The sequence below is a fragment of the Sus scrofa genome, chromosome 18, assembly GCF_054392235.1.
Source record: "Sus scrofa isolate SSC_HxYL_T2T_F1_AM1 chromosome 18, Sscrofa_HxYL_maternal_Yorkshire_Landrace_v2.0, whole genome shotgun sequence".
Classification (NCBI taxonomy): domain Eukaryota; kingdom Metazoa; phylum Chordata; class Mammalia; order Artiodactyla; family Suidae; genus Sus; species Sus scrofa.
This window is the reverse complement of record NC_139400.1, coordinates 43326896-43341981: the sequence shown is the minus strand read 5'-3', so window position 1 is coordinate 43341981 and position 15086 is coordinate 43326896. Positions and strand designations below refer to the sequence as shown.

At 36.0% G+C, this 15086-nt stretch overlaps 2 protein-coding genes across 5 annotated transcripts in view; one reads left to right on the top strand and one right to left on the bottom strand.

Annotated features, from left to right (window-relative positions):
• Positions 1 to 15086, bottom strand: part of IMMP2L (inner mitochondrial membrane peptidase subunit 2) — a 989629-nt gene that overhangs the window by 552363 nt on the left and 422180 nt on the right. The gene's annotated exons all lie outside the window — the stretch shown is intronic.
• LRRN3 (leucine rich repeat neuronal 3) overlaps positions 1 to 15086 on the top strand; it is a 39735-nt gene that overhangs the window by 20940 nt on the left and 3709 nt on the right. The gene's annotated exons all lie outside the window — the stretch shown is intronic.

Genomic DNA, 15086 nt, shown 5'->3' with positions numbered 1-15086 from the left:
GATAGATTTATTTAAGATACTATTAAGAGGGTAGAGATTGGATTAGAGGTACTTTGTGATTAGATTTAAGCAATATGTATTTAACTACATTTTTTACAGGTGCTACTATTTAAAAGTGGCTTTTGTAACAGTTTCTTTAGCCTCCCAAATCAAAAACATATACACATTTATTTCTCATTTGGCCAATTTTATGTTAACATTCAATACTCCACTCAGAGACGCTATTGTTAAGAACTCAGCTTTCATCAGCAAAATCAAGGTCACAAATGAAGTTCTTGTACAGTAAATGTTTTTTTTATGATGCTGTTTTGGAAAGGTACAATTAAAAACAACAAATATGCATTCATTCATTCAGTCAGTCAGCAGATATTTAACTAGCTAGGCACTTTTCTATCGAGGCATTGGAGACATAGCAGAGAACAAAATAGGAAACTGTTTTAATAAAGCTAACTTTCTAGTTGGAGGTAGTAAAAAACGGGCAATTAACAAAAAATAAATAAATAAACAGTTTCTAGTGGTCTCGAATGCTATATAAGGAAAACAAACAGGGACAATGACCCGAAGCAGTACTTTTGGTAAGGTGGTCTGTAAACAAGTTATCACCAAATAGGAAAATGAAAAGCCAAAATTAAAGAACAAATGTCTAAGATAATTTCAATACAATTTAACATGTTTACTGCCAACTCTGTGATGAGCCATCAACTTCTCCTTTGCAAATTTTAAAAAGAACTATCTTTTAATTTGATTGTGCAAAAAAGACTATTCACCCTTGTGTATGCTTATGAGGTGAGTAAGACATTGGTGTAGACCTGAGAATGCTTTATGAACAACTAATAAAAGGGCCATCCATGTACTTAGGTGTCTATAACACAAAGCTTCACAAAGCACAGTCGGACAGAGAGATGACTGAGCATGGAGTCAGGGATCTGGGATCAAGCTCAGGAACCATCATTACCAGCATGTTGACTGTGACCAACTCACTAAGTCTCTCTGAGCCTCACTCACCTGCTAAGTGGGTAAAATAGAACATGCTGACAGAATTATTCTGGGAATCAAATAAGGACATATATGAAAATGTCATTTTTCCTGCAATGTAATACTACGACTGCCATTGCTTTCATTCTTTTTGTTATTTATTGCTGTTATTATGTATATGATAAGAAATTTAAAAATCCATGGAAATTATAAGGTCCTTGAAGAATTGCTAGGATCAGGACTATGGTAAAACATGAAAGTATAAGTAAAGCATCAAAGACCTTATCCATCCATGAATATTGGAATTAAGTTCATATTAGAGAAAATTACATACTTTTTCAATCTATGCTTCTCCACACAATTGCTAGGAATCAGTCATTAAAACTGGAATTTTCAACTCCATATTTTTCATCACCCTGACACAGTTTTCTTCTCATATTTTGAGGGTAGTTTTCATTCACTGAAACAAAACCATACCTTCCAAGAAATCATACGCAATACCAAAGATAATCACAAAGATATCTTACTAACCAGTGGCATGTGCTGCAGTTAAGAGAAATCACACAAAATTTATTCTATTTGCATTTAGATCTTAAACTCTGACTCCCTAGTGATTTGATCTAGATTTACCACATGGCTATACTTGAAGAAAATATCTAAAATGTAAGTGTGATACGAAAAATATACATAACGGGAGTTTCTGTTGTGGCTCAGCGGAAATGAATCCGACCAGGAACCATGAGGTTGCGGGTTTGATCCCTGGCCTTGCTCAGTGTGTTAAGGATCCGTTATTGCCATGAGCTGTGGTGTAGGTCGCAGACGTGGCTTTGATCTGGCGTTGCTGTGGCTATGGCATAGGCTGTAGCTCCTATTAGACCCCTAGCCTGGGAACCTCCATACGCAGCAGGTGTGGCCCTAAAAAAAGGCAAAAAATAAATTAATTAATTAATTAAAAAAAAAAAATATATATATACACACACACACACACACATATATGGAATACAAAAAACTCTCAGGCCTCAAAGAAAGCTGCTCCATAGCATGCAATTAATGTTAAATAATTCTTAGCTGAGCAATATGAGCTATTTCTACAACACAGGTAGAAAATTACATAAGTACACAAGTAAAAAACTTACTTTACAAAATAATTCTCTTTGGGCACATGGGAATAGTAAATTTTGGTGTATGTCCCTGGTAAAATTTAAAGGATTCTAGATTTTGAAGCATGCAACTCTGTGAAGGGAAAGTGTCTTCTCAAAACTCAAATCCAGCAATCAAAATTATGGATAAGCAATGAGGTCCTGCTGTATAGCACTGGGAACTATATCTAGTCACTTGTGATGGAGCATGATGGAGGATAATGTGAGAAAAAGAATGTAAGTATGTATGTGTGACTGTAAGTATGTATGTGTGAATGTAAGTATGTATGTGTCACTTTGTTGTACAGTAGAAGACTGACAGAACACTGTAAACCAACTAACAGAAAAAATAAAAGTCATTTTAAAAAAATTTAAAACATATTAAATCCTACCCTGTGAAGCTGCTATAACACAACGCAAAACTATTTGCTTTTCTTAGCCTAAAATGATAGTTTGAAGTGTATTACTAAATTTTCTATGGAGTTTATCATTATTAAGAAATTCTTCTAAACAGATGATGTGTCACCTAGTTTTTCACTTAACCTATACATGAGATGAATACTGGGCTTTTAAGTGTAAAGTGGATGCAAATTTACAACTTTGCTTTGAAAGAACCCTTTCTCTCAATTAATATTTAGAATCCTTTCCAGGACTGGTTCTTTAGCTAAAGTACAACCTCAAAAAAAGATGCATAAGTTGGAGTATTGCCCAAGCTCTTTGTGAGGTACCTGTTGTAAGAGAAGATATGTTAGCAAGGAACTATACTGCCCATTAATGTAAAACTAAAATTTGTAGGCATCACAAATTGCACTACTTTCCCTTTCAAAGATGTGTCCATTTACTCTTCCTCCTTTAACTTTGATCCTTTCTGATCACTACTTAAAGGTAATACTTATTTCCTTTTTTTACGTCAGTGTTTTGGGGCACCTCATATCCACCATTCATTACCCAAATGCAGCCTAACCCTTAAATGGTATGGTGGTTAGATATTACTGGAAACTTATTAAAGTAGAATACATCATAAAGCCCATGATGAGTAGGTAATGATGTGAATCAAATTGTGTCCCCTGTGTCGATAATCATTTTAAATAAATTCAAGGTTTTAGGCAACCAAATCTTACGAGGTTGTTCACTTCCGGTAGTCCCACATAATTAATGCCAAGTAAAGAGCTCTTGGGAGGCTCCTGGAAAGTTCAGTGGTTATAAGTGACAGGAAGAAGGAAACTTAAAGCTTTAAGTGTCATATAGTACTTTTTATTTCTACACATGAGTTAAGTAATAAAGCTTCACTGTCTTAACGGTATATCATGAACTAACACTGTCTGCTCCTTCAGGCTTTCTCAAAGTACAGCCATGTCATCTCATGATAATCATTTGTCCACACGAGGTTAGAGAAAGAGCCCCTGGCCCATGCAGTAATGAGCTTCTTCTTAATGAAAGATGCACAAACATGGGCACAGGTGTGAACCCCTCTCCCCATACCTTGTTTAGATGGCTACTTTTGAAACTCAAAACCAAATTCGGAAAGGGTTTTGCAAGCTTTCAGTTGGGTTTCTATTATTGCTCTGTTTTGAAATCTGTCTTGTAGCCCCTGGGCTCAAATACAGCACTGTGGTCTTAAACAGTTTGACAAGAGTATAAGGGAGAAGTCGTAGAGCATGAGGGAAATCTAGTTTGCTTTGTAAATGAAAATAGACAAGCAACTCCACACTCATTATAAGGAACTAATAATACAGACCGTATCTGTATTATCAAATTATCCCTCAGTTACAGTCACAGAAAGCATCATCCATCATTGCAGTCATAGCAGACAAGCACTGACCCTTGACACACCCGAAATGTGGTGCTATGATTCATCCCCTTGTTCACTGCATTTGAAGAAATCATTTGACCATAGGAGCTCATTTCAATTCCTTTCAAAACATGTTTTATTTTCAAAATTCTTAGTGAAAATACAAAACACTTGTATTCATGCTGTTTTGTTTAATAGCAATGAAAACCAATTATTTTATTGAATGCAGAACAGAAGCTGAACTACCCAGGGATCGTGCACTCTGAGTTCTTGTCAGAGGAATACTCTTTGCTGAAATGTGATGCTGTGTTTTCTGTAATAATATTGCAACCAAAATATTCTTCATTCTCTAGCGGTAGTACATCATTGGACTGTTGTTCAGAGGCTTCCTTATCTTCTTTACAAACTGACTTTCTGTTCTGCCTAACTGAGCTAATGAAAGAACACAAACATGATGAAAATCTTTTTCCTGCCATCCTTTTAGGGCATGTCTCTGCTTCAAAAACCAACCCTCCTGAGATCACTATGAAAGCATTTACTTGTACTTGAGGAAATAAATATAGATCACACTTTTTTTTTCTTTTTTTTTTTTTGGTGGGGATGGTTTATATGCCTATCATGTCCTCCCAGGTATAAGACCCAAGGGACAGCAGTGCTTGTGATCAGAAGGCCCAGGGCAGCATACATGCACCTGGTCCACAGGATCAGCTCAAGCTGGAATCACTCTGTATTTCTTTTAACTACACCAGGGAGATGGACGGTCTTCTGAAATGGAGACTTCAAAGACTTAGGTTACGGTATTTGGCTGCCTTCCAATGAAGAAGAAAAATACTTAAAAATTTCTTGAATTATCTAGAAAATGACCCCCAATGTTTTCATCTGAAATGGAGGATAATTAATTGAAAGCACATCTTTATCAGACATGCATTTTCAAATCATTATACTGCAAGGTACCATATAAGTATTTCTTTTTTGTTGTGTTTGTTCATTTTGCTTTTTAGGGCTGCACCCATGGCATATGGAAGTTCCCAAGCTAGGGGTTGAATTAGAACTGTAACTGCCAGACTATGCCACAGCCACAGCAATGCCAGATCCAAGCCGCATATGTGAACTACACCACAGCTCATGGCAATGCCAGATCCTGAACCCACGGAGTGAGGCCAGGGATCGAATCCACATCCTCAGGATACTGGCCGGATTTGTTACCACTGCACCACAACGGGATCTCCAAGTATTTCTCACGTCATACAATCACAGGAGTTGCTAGCCTCTAGCAACTGTCCAAATGTAGCTGGAAATGCCTCTGGAGATAAAAGGATGGCATCATTTACACATCATCCCACTGCACTAACTTCACTAATAAATTAGAACTGGATAGCAAGAACAAGCTTTTAGGAAATGAAAGTATCAAGAGAAAAAGGAAAGTTTATTTAGGAAGACTTGTCTTCTCTACCCACATGAAAATATTCAAATACAAATCAATGCCTAAACTAAATCAGTTACCCAAAATATCTACTGATAGGAACAAATGGGATATGGGAGTATACAACTTTATTAAATCACAATGGGCATTTTCTGAACTAACACACATGTGTGTATGCACATACACATTTTGCAAAGAGAGTAATTATTTTTATACAAATATAAATTGTTCCTGACCTACGAGTTAAAAAAAAAATCCAGATTCGCTGTGAATTACACAGATCATAAGAATCATTTTATAGATTACTTCTGATTCTTAGTAAAATTACTGCCCTATTTATAGACCATAGTTTGACACACTTGTAAAACATGTGAATAAACATGATGAAACCTGAAAATATCATCAACTCTCCATGTAAATGCCATCAGTATCTGTTCAGTAATATGTTTATTCACTTGTAAAACATGTGAATAAACATGATGAAACCTGAAAATATCATCAACTCTCCATGTAAATGCCATCAGTATCTGTTCAGTAATGTTTGCTCAGAAAATACATTGAAGCACTTCTGATCTTATTTAAGATTATTGCAAAACATTATGTAATTATAGCACTTGAAGGGGCCTCTCATTATAAAAACGAAGTCCCTCACGGTCATGAGGTCTCCTAGTTCTTGGGTCTGAAAGTTTTCACAATACCCTGATGCTCAACTACTATTAATCACCCAGAGAGAGATCTATGGTTCAGCTAAAACCTGAAGCTAATTTTCCATTAATCTGTTTTCCACCTTGGAAAATAAGATGATGATACATCAATCTAAGAGGAGTGAATGTTAAGGTTAATGCATAAATGAATGATTTTCCCCACAGACACCTACACTTGGGACTATACACATGCTAAATAACAAGGGAATGACAAAAAGGAAATTAAAAAAGCAAATCAGCCAATCAAATTCCATTGGTTCTCACACAATATTGAGAGAAGTACTGTTATGCTACATTATAAATCTACGTTCCTCAATACATGGAATGAGTCTCACAGAAGAAGTACAAGCATAAATAGGCAGAACAAGTTCTGGCTTAGAAATATCATTTGTATAGCAAATATCATTTGCTAATTATGTACAAAAATCAACTTCAAATATCATGCTATTAATGAAGTGCTCAGTTGAGCAAAAACTGTAATTAAAAGTAAATACAAATCAGAATTCTTTTCACAATGAGAAATGACACGATTACGAGAAGCTGGAAATGCATAAGTCTGCAGAAATCAGGCACCAGAGTGAAACACTCCTGAGACTCAGATGGCACTCCCCACCCTCTAAAAGAAAATTATAAATGAGGAAATTTTGTACCACAAGTTACCCCTCCTGACTGTAGCTGTGCTGTAACGAGCTTCCACAAATCTGCTGTTTGGGGGTGCCATATTTGGAATTATTTTTTCAAGAAAACTATACTGATCCTATTTTACTTAATCCCTATGGATCTCCCCACATAGCACAAGCCCCAAATTCTGAAAACAGCAGAAGAAAAAGATAAAAAGTCCAAAGACTCCCTCAAAATCTGGCCAAAGCATATTTTAAGATTTGGGAGGAAAAAAAAAAAAAAAAAAAAGGAATTGTGCTATTTAAGTTACTCCTGGTTTCTCTAAAAGAAATTCATTCCAAGGCCTACATTTTAATCTAAGGGAGTCAGCTGAGCCTCGTTTCATGAGGGTTGAAAATAGTACAAAACTTGTTTAAGAGCTGCACTAATAGTCTCTGTTCAAATAGAATGTTCTGCATATAATAAGGACGTAAGACAGTATCAGATCTCCCCTAATCTTTTCTTTTTACCTATAGCTATTCCTATCATAATGATAAAAGAGAATTTAGCCAGTTTGAGAATCTCAAAATATCTGATTTGAGTATCTCAAAATTTCTAAGGAAACCATTCTCAAAGATAGTATCCATTAAATGTATTGGTATTCATTGCATATATTTTAGTATGTAAATTCAGTACAATAACAAAAACAAGTTCACTCAAAAAAAACAGAGGCTCTACATTACTGACTGTAAGAAATCTTGGAGTTCCCGGAGTGGCTCAGTGGTAACAAACCTGACTAGTGTCTATGAGGATGCAGGTTTGACCCCTGGCCTTGCTCAGTGGGATAAGGATCTGGTGTTGCCATGAGCTGTGGTGCAGGTTGCAGACGCGGCTCGGATCCCACGTTGCTGTGGCTCTGGTGTAGGCCGGCGGCTGCAACTCCAATTCGACCCCTAACCTGGGAACCTCCATATGCCATGGGAGTGGCCCAAGAAATGGCAAAAAGACAAAAAAAAAAAAAAAAAAAAAAAAAAAAGAGGGGGGGAAACCCACAAAAAAACAAAACAACAACAAAAATAAATCTTTATGGGATTTCCTAGAACATTAATAATCAATTTGGAAGTAATAGTGAAAATTATGTCCAAACCCTACATTTTATGGGAAACTAAGACTCAGAGAGCAATGTGATGTATCTGAATCGCACAGCAAAACTAGGCCTAGAAAACAGATTTTCTTATTCTAGTTCCCCTTCTGCAACGCTTAACTGCGTTTTCAATTCCATCTGAGAAAAACTTTTCTGTCGGAGAAGAAGACACAAACAACAAAACCCAGTGGACACATCCAGTTGTAGGAAGTAACTTTCCGCATAGTTAGTGAGATAAGTGGTTATGCTAATAAACACGTCAGAGGAAGTAGAGTTTGGTGGTAGTGAAAGATAAACCGAGGAATACTAAGATTTAACATGTTTATTTGAGCAAAAACCAATCTGAAGAGAGTGAAGCCGAAGTGGATGTGGCTAAGAGGCTCCACTGGCAGGAGCCCAGGCAGAGGCTTTGACAGAGAAAATGGGGTAGCAAAGGAAGGGAATTATTGATTGGCTGAAGCTTGAAACCTAGTTGGCTGTTTGTGAATGGCTGTCCTCAGCATTTTGATCTTGTAACCTTGAGGCATTTACAGACTTAGATTTCAGTTTGCTTACATAGGACTCTAATGCTGTGGCGGCCTATCAGTTAATGGCCTCCTTGTTTAATTAATTTAACAGTGGTTTACAGGATTTAGAGGCGAAATAAGGGGATCTGAATCTGAAGGACTGTTGACTAGCAAGACTTAACTTTTTGGCCACATGTGAAAATTAAAGATGATATTAGCATCTACGGAAAGAGATGACCTGCGAGAACTCACAAGAGGCAGGAGACCACTGGTCTCTACACCAGGCAAGTGTGCCATTGATGTATTGTTACTAACTGCTCCTGCCACACCCACCCTCCCCCTGAACACTTCCTTCTTGCCGGCCCCACCCCTCATGCAACCAACACTTCCCACAGAGTTGAGTGCTATCAGACCACACTTAAGGATTCTTCCCACCTTGAAAGGAGAGGGGGCCAATTAGGATTTATTCCAGGCCAAGGGGAACAGATGCCCCTGGGGCAGGCCTTTAGACTGAGATAACAGGGGAATTTGCCTTAGAAAGAAGGCCTAAAGTCCTCTCCAAATTTTTAACACTCCTCTAGTATGAACCACTTTGAATGAGTCATTTCACCTGGGGGCCCCCATCACCTCATTTCTAAGAAAGGATGGAAATGGACAAATGGTTCAGAAAACTAAGGTCTTTGCAGCCCTTTCAAGAAGAGTGTGGGCAAGAAGGCCAAGCTGGGTACCATCTAGATCTTTCCTGATGCTACACTCTCCTCCAACATCCCGTCTCCCATGTTAAGGATCTATTAACCAGAAGAGAGCTTTCCTACGTTTGACTTACTGAGAATCTAGGTGAGACTTTATTTCAACAAAGGGCCTCATAATTGAGATGGGGTTGATAATCGATAGCTCTGTATGCCCATTTCTAGCTAAAAATTTCTTTGACATCAAAAATATGTTAATTTGTATGATACTAAATTTACTCAGGTGGCTGAAACTTTGATATTATAAAAATTCATGTCTTTCAAATTGATAAAAAATAATCACATTGGATATACTATTTATATGTCAATATTAATAGTTACTGGCAACTCACTTTTGGTCCATTTATTCCATCAAGGGATCTGATCCAGGCAATTTACTTACCCAGTAGTTAGTTTGTTATAATATGATGAATCAAGTAACTATCTTCCTCATTTACTACCACTAGATATAAACATAGAATGAAATAGGAATAATGGCAAGTCATCTGATAGCATCTAAAAGCCCCATAATGACTAAAACTCAGGGACCCTAATGTATTTATGACATAGGAGTATAGTACTAAATATAGGCTAGTGATCAATTAAATGCAATCGTTAAAACAGTGTAAGTCAGCTTACCCACAGCTATTTTTTAGACATCTTTTAAAACATCTTTCATGTTCACAGCAGTTTCATATAAGTTTAGAAGGTAAGAGACTGTAATGATCATGTAACTAATTTCTAAATGTTAATGACTGATAACGAGGCACAGGAAAGTGAAGTGTCCTATCTACAGTCACAAAACCTAGTAAACCTGACCCATGATTCATAACGCAGAGCAAAATTTCTACCCCATATCAATTTTTTATGAACAGATAAATATTTTAAGTAGGATTCATTAAACTATTCTAAATAGTCACCATTATCCATTCTCTGAAAGGTGGCATACAACTTTAAACAGTTAATAAGTTTTGAAAAATGGAAAATAAAAATTCCCCAAGGGAAAAAGAATAGCCTTTTATAGAGATGCATTTAGCATACCACAACAATACCTTTGGGATACAGAACCTTCAATTAGAATTGAAGAAAGACTGAATCTTACAACAAAGGAATATAAAGTCAGATAATGGGAGAATAGAATGTAAGTTCTTTATACAAATGAACTTAGCTAGCAATTTGCTATAGAAGAAAAGGAAAAACTGGGCTTTAATGTAGCCATAGCAACCTCCTATCTTTAACAATTTTTGAACTTCAGCATCCAAATGTTTCTCTTCTTCAGACTCTGTAGTCTTTATAATACACATAATGAGGTACAGGGAAGAAGCTACACTTTGTTCTTATGCTTTAGGATTGCAAAAACTCATCTGAAAGATAGTGGATTTTAAATCTTCTTGCCCACGTGTTTCCCTACTACTTCAGTTGATTTTATAAGCATCATAAAAGAACACAGAACATTCAGGTTGCTTCTGCTGGACGGATAGAACTAAGCATTCCTCTTCCTTTGTGCATCCACAAGGCAGTGCACATACTATTATTATAACAAGTCAACTCTACTGTGCAGCATCCTCTGCTATTTACTCCTTCAATAACTGAGAACTTGGTGAACAGGTATTTCATCTTATTTATCACTGAGTTTCCAGTGGCTGCAACAGTGCCTGCCAAAAAGGAGGTGTCTGGGCAAGGTTTCATAAACAGAAAAACAGAAGAAGCTAAAAATCTTTTAATCAAAAGAAAAGTAGCCTTTGCTCTCAAAAGACCCACATATAATTATATCTGGAAATGATTTCTATTTTTACATTAAATAAATCTAAAGTTATGCATGTCCAGAGGCATTAAAAAAATCATAAGATATGAGGATTCTTAAAATCACTTTCTTTCTAATGGCATAAACTGGGAGGTTTCATGCTGCTGGCCTCAGTCTAATTATGCACATATTATTTGTTTAATTTAAACATATATAACACTTCAAACCTTTGACTCTCCCTCAGGCAAAATCTACATGAGGAAGCCAACAAAAAAATTAAAGATACTGTGAGAAAAATTCAGAAAGCAGAGAAAGACATATGCATTAGATAAATTCCCCATCTTAAAATTCTTTTTAAATTTAAAAAGAAAATAAGTTTTTTGAATCCACCCCTAAAAACTAAAAGTCTTATGTTCACTGCCAAATTATACTCTGTGAAAGAAAAAAAATCCTATTTATCCTTTCCTATTTAAAAATATTTAAAAAGTCATATTTAACCTTTATAAGGCTTTCTAAAATCTTATAAAGTATAAAGAATAGAAATGAAAGCACAGTGACTGATGCAGTAGGCTCTCAGCAAATATTTACTGAAAAATCAAATGGACAAATGGGTGGAAAAAGTAGATAGATGATAAGTTATAATGAGGGCTGACTGTGAACTCGTATGAGTCATTCATTCAAGTCATTTAAAAGAGCCTTTATAGAATACATTTCATTGAGACGTCGGTTTTCATTCCTAGTGACATTTCATTAGTAGTATCTTCTGAACTTGTATAATATACAATTATAACTTATTTTGCTTTAATATATGAGAGAGTCTCTTGCTTTGAAAAATAAAAGAGGATCCAAAATGACTTTATAAAATAGTGTTACATGAAAAAACAACAGAAAAGAACAAGTGTTAATTACGGGTTGGTTCTTAGCTGCTTAATATGACCACCTATATGAATGTGTACCTTAACAACAGGAAATCATTTAATGAAAATGCATCCACTGTCATTAAGTTTTACTTGTGCATGGCTTACTTTATTTTAAAGAAGAGCTCTACATGCCATTTACTTTACACCCATTCATTTGCAGTATAACAGGGATACTTCAATTTTTTTAACCATTAAATAATAAGCAAAAAATTCTGCAAAATTCTGGGGGCATATCTTTTTCCATGTTGTTTATTGTAAGTTATGTAAGGAAAAAAGTCTTTTTTATTACTATTTCATATGCTATCATCCAACAAATTATACACAATCATAATTGTAAGTTATCATTGAGCAAACATTTTTTTAATGACCTGTATATTGGCCTAGGTGCTAAGCAACCAATCAAATGTACTAATAACCAAGTCAAAAGTAACCTGAACATTGATCCTAAAAATAATCATCTCAAAATCTAGTAAGAAAATAATCTAATACTCTTATATCTAATAAGGAAATAGTATAATAATCTAATGTCTAGCAATAATATACTAATAATTATGCCCAATAAGGGAAAAAAGAACTGTAACCAAATGACTATCATGACACAGGTGAGAGATGACCAAGAATGAATCCAGGAAAAGCTCCCCAGCATAGGTATTTGGGGACTGAGGTCATGCTAAGGGCCATGAGACTCGAGAGCTCCTGTTTTCCTGACCATATGCTCTTCACTAAAGCAAGTGTGTCAGGCTATCATTTCTGATGACGATGATAATTAAGGACTCTAACATATCTTCCCTGCCTCTGATTCTACATTCACAAACTACTATTCATAACTTGTATTTCCAAGCACATTTTAAAAATAGAGCAAAAGCACTGGCCAGAAGATTCAGGTATCAGTACTCTATTGATAGTCATATTTTTCATGGTACTGTAATAGCACTTGGGTTTTAACCCTTGTGAGTTTGGTTAGTGTGAATCACACCCCAGTCACTATTAACAGATTGATAAAATTAATTTTTTAAATTTGAAAAGCTGAAGACAAAGAGGATGCCAGCCCTTCCTAAGAAATAAATCACTACACTACACTACCTTTCTGTCAAAGTGATTTCATCACATCTCTACATATGTATGGGATGTGGCTTCCTAGAAAGAACTGCAGGCCTAAAGATAAAACCTGGGTTCTAATTTCACCTCATCAATTAATACTTGTGTGATTTCGGGCAGTTGGGCCTTGGTAACCTTACCCAAAAAAATGGGGATTAAAGTCCCTCTCCAATCTTTTTAAGGTCATTATTAATATAAAGTAAACAATGAATGAAATAGGGCTTTGAAACAATCCAATACTAAGATGAAAGATATTATTACTTCCTTACTATCCTGCAAATGATCCATGCCAGATAATCCATTAGTGAAATTATCATAATCACTTCCAAAGACATGAGGAAAAAAATCAATATTACAATCAAGAAAGGCAAAATTTACATATCATCTGTTTTGCTTCCCATATTGATAATGCCTTCATATGGACAGAAGAAATTAAATTTGCATTTGTTCACCACTTTAAGAACTCTCCTCATTTTCAAAAGCTTCCAGAACATATGTAGTTCAAATATGGTTGTTTCTGGCACATGGCTATGTCGAAATGAAAAACCAAGGTCAGAAAAGAGTTTCTAATTAAACATAAATATAAATTAAAGAAAATACAAGATTTTTTTTTTTTAAAAAGGGAGCATTATTAGGTTAATATCCCAAAAAAAGAATGTTCACCTTTAACATTTCTGGTTAACATGGAGGAGAATAGGAGAATATGGGCATCTCTTTGCTCTGCTTGAGAAAATGGAACTAACTGATTACTCGGCAGAAATTGTATCTCAACTTGCAACTGAGTGATTTATGGAAACATGTAGAAATGAATTTGGACTTTGTACCCAGGCCTTTGCTTCATTTGAGAATAGAGAGGCAACAGATTTCTATTTTAAGTTGTCTCCAGGTGCCTCTTCTATGTGCTCCCATTTCAGCTCTGACATTGAATTGTGACCATCTGTTCACTTGTGTCCCCCCCAAAAGACTGAAAACTTATGACAGAAGAGATCATACCCAAGTCACCTTTTTATCCTCCAACTATTAGCCCAATTACTGGCACATAAAAGGTGTTCATTCAGTGTTGACTGAATACATTAAAGAATCAACTAAGATAAAATACCCAATGAACTTTTCCCTAAAGACTAGTTCTTTTGTGTGACACTCATATTGAATCTTTGGATTTTAGTAATAAAAGTAACACACAATCTGTGTAATAGATTTATGCAAGTTAAATCAGCTGAATACTGAAATTAGGAAAGTAAACCAACCTGCTTAAATTATAGGTAGCCAAGATACATATATACATTTATCAATTTATATATATATATATATATATATATATGTATCAGTTTGTCAGAAACGTTCCTTGAGCATCTACTATGTTCAAATTACCATGCCCAGGAGCTGGGGATGCAGTCAGGCAGGCCTCATGCTCTTAAGAAGTGAGTGCCTGGTTGGGGAGAGAACCAAGCAAATATTCTGATAGAGGCATGTGCTGGGGCCATGGAACCATGTTGGAGGGTGGCTAAGAACTGGCAGGGAGGGGTTATACAGAAAGGCTTCCCAGAGAGGTGATGCTTGAACAGAGAGTTGATAAAAGAGCAAGAACTAACTTAAAAGACAGAAACAGGCAATCCAGGCAGAGAGAAGAATGTGAGGCATCCACAGTTCCATTGGCAGAAAGAAGGCTGCGTGCAGGAGAATGGCAGAGGACAAGAAACATGGAGAAAGAGAGGAGAGACTTCAGATCCTGGAGGGCCAAAGATTTATAAGGCATCTTCAGGAAAGATGGATTTGTATTAAATTCTTTCCGCAAGGGCCTTAGAGCCTACTTAAAACAGACTGAGTAATAGCTGAAGAGTTTAAAAGGAAGGGATTTAGATCAGCAAGTAGATGAAGTAATTTTTTAAAAAAGCAAAGACATCTAATTCAAGATAACTTAGTAGTTATGTGAACTTCATGATCCAGTTTTATCACACCTCTTAAGGGTAACAGGAAAATGAGGTAGGACTTTGACTGTAAATGTTTTACATGTTTAAAGAAACAAAGAGTTCTTTTAATTTCCAAAGTGTTTTATCTCTATAGAGACCATGTCTCCAAATACATATATCTCTGTCCCTGAAGCATCTATTTTAGTCAGTCAACAATGCCATTAGGAAGGTCGATACTGGACAGAGATGAAAGAACAGTATTCACAGACTGATTTTTCAGCAGACCATTACTGCTGGTGTGCAAGATATCTCAGAAGAACAGCCCAACCATGCTTCAGCTGTCCTGCACACTCGCAGGGAGAGCTCACCGCAGTCCTGTGGTATTCATAATATAGTACCTATC